The sequence below is a fragment of the Rhipicephalus microplus genome, unplaced genomic scaffold, assembly GCF_043290135.1.
Source record: "Rhipicephalus microplus isolate Deutch F79 unplaced genomic scaffold, USDA_Rmic scaffold_390, whole genome shotgun sequence".
NCBI classification, from domain to species: Eukaryota; Metazoa; Arthropoda; class Arachnida; order Ixodida; family Ixodidae; genus Rhipicephalus; species Rhipicephalus microplus.
The window spans coordinates 70,001-75,000 of record NW_027464954.1 but is presented as its reverse complement, the minus strand read 5'-3'; the positions used below and the strand labels follow the sequence as shown (position 1 = coordinate 75,000).

Genomic DNA, 5,000 nt, shown 5'->3' with positions numbered 1-5,000 from the left:
GCTGCAGCCTCACTGGTACCTCCCGCTTCGGGGCCTTCTGCGATCATCAAATCTGTAAGTAGTCCTCTAAATTTGCTCGCATGACCTTATAAAGGCTTGGAGCGTCTCGGGCGATGCGAGACGGGCGTTGAAGCGACCGCAATCTGGCTAAATCAACGACGCACATCGCGGTTAGGGCTAGAGGTAGCAGCCACTGGCCTCACTTCGAACAAATTAGAAATTCGGCAAGAAAAAGTTGTTTCGCACCTTGAAAGCCACTCTCATCGCTCCTGGGACGTTCCGAAGCCTCGCCGCTACCATCTCGGCTTGATTCAGCGAGATACAGGAGATTTATCAGCAAAAATCAACTTTCTTACCACGTGTATGCGCCGGTATGGGGGCTGCCATCTTGGCTGGGCATAACTGTAGAGCCTGCCCCCTGGAGTTCAAAGTTCGATTAAAAAGCAATTGAGCACATTAATTATCCGTGATAGTGTTAAATTGTGCAGAGGAAGGATATAGGGTAGTGAGCTGAATCTGGCCAAATTTCGACCGTCGAGAAGAAATTAACAATTATTTTTTCCCACCATACGACCTTGTGGCGGCCGCCATCTTGTTGTGGGACCCAACCATTTTGAGTATAGCATTCATATCTCGGCTTCTAGAGGCTCTGGGATGATAATTTAGGTGTCAAAAGATTCGTTTAAATGTGGAGATAGACATAAAAAAAACCGCGAGAGCCTAGCACAATTGAGAACGCCAAAAAAAATTAATTATTCAGGAGACATCTTCAGTGTTGCCTTCCTACTAGTTTTTTTTGGCTAGATTTGGCGGAACATCAGCAATTCACAAAAACAGCTAGGAAACTTCCAACTATTGCAATCCGAACCGAAAAGGGAGGGACACAGGATTACTCGACATCCGTGGCTGCTATTTTGGGTGAGACTACCCTGGTTTCGCTGAAAGGTAAACATGGGAAAGAACAAAAAAAATTCAGTGACAAAAGAGGAAATGTTGAGAAACAGCCCAGCGGTAAAGGCAAAGACGAATATAAAACAACCACTAGAAAAAAGAGCCCCGGGGGCAGTTACCGGAAAAGAGGACCACACTCTAACACCTATAGATGATGGTGATGATCAAGGGAGTTTGACTACAGTTTATTCAGAACATGAAGACGACTGGTGGTCTTCAGATGACGAAGCTCCGGAAACAGGGGAGAACCTCGCACAGGATAGACACCTCAGCTCTAAAACCAGCACAAATAAAGGAAGGGAAAAGGTAAGTAAATCTACACTAGAGGAAAACAAAGAGACACAGTCTCAACCGAATTCGGCACAGGAGAAGACAGATCGTAAGGATCATGAAAAACACAAAGATGAAGGAATAGATCAAGACAGTACAAAGGAGACTTCTAGGGCAAAACAGCTGTTAAAAAAGTTAATGAAAGTGGACAAGTCCTTTATGAAGGCGCTCTTGGCATTGGCGGCTGGAGATCAACAAAAGGAAAAGTTAATAGACAGGATCATGACGGAATTTTCTAGGACAAAAAATTTGGCATTGGAAGCCACCCATGAGGTAGCGAGGCTAGAAGGTGCCAGAGACAAAGAACAAAAGGCAACGACAACGGTCGCATCATATGCGGATGCGGTTAAAGGTAGGACGAGCACGACAACAGAGGGTAACCAAATTTCCCATCTTTCACAAACGCAAAAGGATGAGAATGAAAAACAGAGAGCCAAATTTGCACTTTTAGTCACGTCCGAGACGTTGAACACAGCAGAAGTACAAGCTGCCATAAAAAAAAGGATAGACCCACAGGAGCTCGGGTTAAGTGACCCAGAAATGCGAGAGGGGAAGCGAGGAATGGTAGTGTCAACCTCGTCAAAAGAAGGATTAAAAAACCTAGAAAACCTCATGGAAAACGACCCAGAACTCAGAGCAAGAATGAAAACGCAGAGGCCAAAAAGTAAGAAACCAGAATTAAAGATTATTGGCATAGATGAAGAACTCACATCTGAGGAAATAATTCGGAAACTCATTTCACAGAATAGATTAACATGTACAGAAGAAGATATAAAAATAGTAACCACATGGCAAGGTAAAGAAGGAAAAACGGTAATCGTAAGCTTGGAATACAGAGCTTGGAGACAATTGCAAGGTAAAGAGCAATTAAACATCGGATGGAATAGGTGCCGAGTATTCGACAATACTTATGTTCCAAGATGCACCTTCTGTGCTAAATACGGCCACACACAAAAATGGTGTAGATCTCAGACGCCGCGATGCACTGAGTGTAGTGGCAGACATCACTACAAAGAATGCAGAGTTGAAGATTACCTATGCAGCGCCTGCAAGCAGGACGGGTGGGAACCAGAAATGGTAAGTCATTCCATGATGTCAAGGGCATGCCCTACTTACAAAGCCAGAAGGGAGCAGGAGCTCGACAGAATTCTCCGCCAACTTGAGTTAACAGAACTCTAATTAGACAGGATACGCAAGCGGTATCCAAACGACAACTCCGGGTTTAGACAGTCTTTTCCCTCGTATAAAAAAAAAAAAAAAAAGAAAAGAAGAAAAAAGGAAAAAAAAAAGAAAAGAAATGGTGAATACAAAATTAAATTCAACAGAAAAATTAGAAATGATACAGGTTAACTTAGGCAGGTCCTTTAAGGCGAATCAGAATTTAAGCATTTATCAACAAAGGAGAAATCATCATATTTCATTAGTTCAAGAGCCCTATCACTTAAAAGGTAAAATTATACCATGTTCAATAAAAGATAGAATTATTGCGCATGAGGATAACCCAAAAGTTGGCATCATATTCCACTCAAGGGTAACCAACATATTTCCAGTACAAATAGAAGAGGATTTTATTGCAGTAATAATGAAATTTAAGAACAAACAACTTCTCCTAATCAACTGCTATGCAGCACCTAAGGGGAACATAGAGAACCTACTAACTAAAATAGAGAACGTGATTCAAAAAACACATATAGAGAACATTTTAATAACAGGAGATTTTAATGCAAAAAGCCACAGTTGGGGAGGTGACAAACTAGATGATAGAGGGGAATTAGTTTTAGAGTTTATTATTAAAAATAACTTAAACTTAATAAACGACAAGAACAGTGAACCAACATTCCAAAATTCAAGGGGCAAAAGTTGGATCGATCTATCTATTGTTTCAAACAATTTGATTAGGGAAGTTAAAAATTGGAAGGTTTTAAATGAACCTTCATACAGTGATCATAAATTCATCAAAATAGAAATATTTGAAGAGGCCAAATTACAAATGTTTAAAATAACTAAAACAGGGAAACAAAGAGCATTAACAGATTTACTAAAGATGGATTGGGAATTACAATCACGAAATCTGAATAATGTACAGGAGGTCGAGCATTTAATACAAAAATTTTATAATACATTGGAAAACTTATACAAAAAATATGAAAAACGCATTACCAAGGGAAAAGGTCAAGAGAAAAGCTGGTGGAACCTGGAACTAGAAATACAAAGGAAAAAAGTTAGAGCAATGAAAAGACGGTTCAAAAGAAGTCGAGGGGATATAAGAGAAATCTTTAAAGCTCAATATTATGAAGAACATAAATTATATGTAGAAAATATTGCACAGGCGAAAAAGAAGGATTGGGAAAATTTTTTAGCCAAAGTAACGAGGAATCCTTTTAATATAGGATACAAATTAGCCCGGAATCAAATTAAAAAAGCAGTCATTATAAAAAGCATGATAAAAGAGGACGGTTCATCAACAAATTGTCTTACAGAAACAGTCGACTATATTATAAGTAAATTATATGATTTAGCAGGAGAAAACGAAGTAAACGAAACAAAAGTCGAAGAAGAGGAAATAAACAATGACATTGAAGATGATGGGGAGTTTACGCAACAGGAAGTGGAAGCAATAATTAGGAACCTAAAGAAAGATATCGCACCAGGACCGGACAACTTAACAACGGAATTTATTCAATTAATAAATCAAAAGCAAAATACCTTTTTTGTAAATATATTTAATTGTTGTTTAAAACTAGGATATTTTCCTCAGGACTGGAAAGTATCAAAAATAATATTGATCCCCAAAAAGAAAAGTCAGAATACACCTGCAGATTACCGACCAATTGCAATAAACTCAATATTCGGAAAGATCCTAGAAAGCTTACTCAAAGACCGCATATATCACTTCTTATACAAAAACGAATTATTCCCCAAAAATCAATACGGGTTCAAGCACGATACCTCGACAATTCAGGCATTAGAGAACATAAAGAAAAAATTAGACCAAGCTTCTCTAGATAAAGAGGGAGCTTTGATTATATCAATGGATATCAAAAATGCATTCAACACCATTGATAAAAAAGAAATAATTAAGTACTTAGAAGAAAATAATTGCCCAAAAAATTTAATAAAATTAACCAATGCAATCATGACAAATCGAAAAATCTCGTACAAAAACGAAAACATTCAGAAAATGTATTGCCTAAGAAAAGGATCCCCCCAAGGATCCCCATTAAGTCCATTACTATGGACCATAATGATTACAGAGGTACTGAGGGAAAATTACCCAGAAAAAACATATGTGCAAGCTTTCGCCGACGATATCACAATAATAATTAAAGGAACATCTAAAAGAAAGCTACAAGATAAAGCAAACCAGACATTAAACATAATACAAAAATGGGGCCTCGAAAAAAAGATTGAATTCAATGCAACAAAAACCGAATTTATGGTTATTAAAGGAAAATATTCAAAAAGCCCACCAATACTTAAATTAGGAGACAATAAAATAAGAAAGGTACAGCAAATGAAAATATTAGGAGTAATCTTAGATGAAAACCTGTCTTTCCTTCCGCATTTAGATTATATAAAAGAGAAAGTGTTCGACTTGTCAATTAACTTAAACAAATTTACAGGTAAAAACAGAGGTATTAAAAACAAACAACTTAGGGAAATATATGTAAGGGGAATGGAAAGAATAATAACTTATGCAGGCCCAGTCTGGTATAGAA

The 5,000-nt window shown here is 37.9% G+C and overlaps 1 pseudogene; it reads left to right on the top strand.

Moving 5' to 3' along the window:
• Positions 1–17, top strand: part of LOC142794244 (large subunit ribosomal RNA) — a 2,842-nt pseudogene extending 2,825 nt beyond the window's left edge.
• The last annotated feature ends 4,983 nt before the right edge of the window (positions 18–5,000 follow it).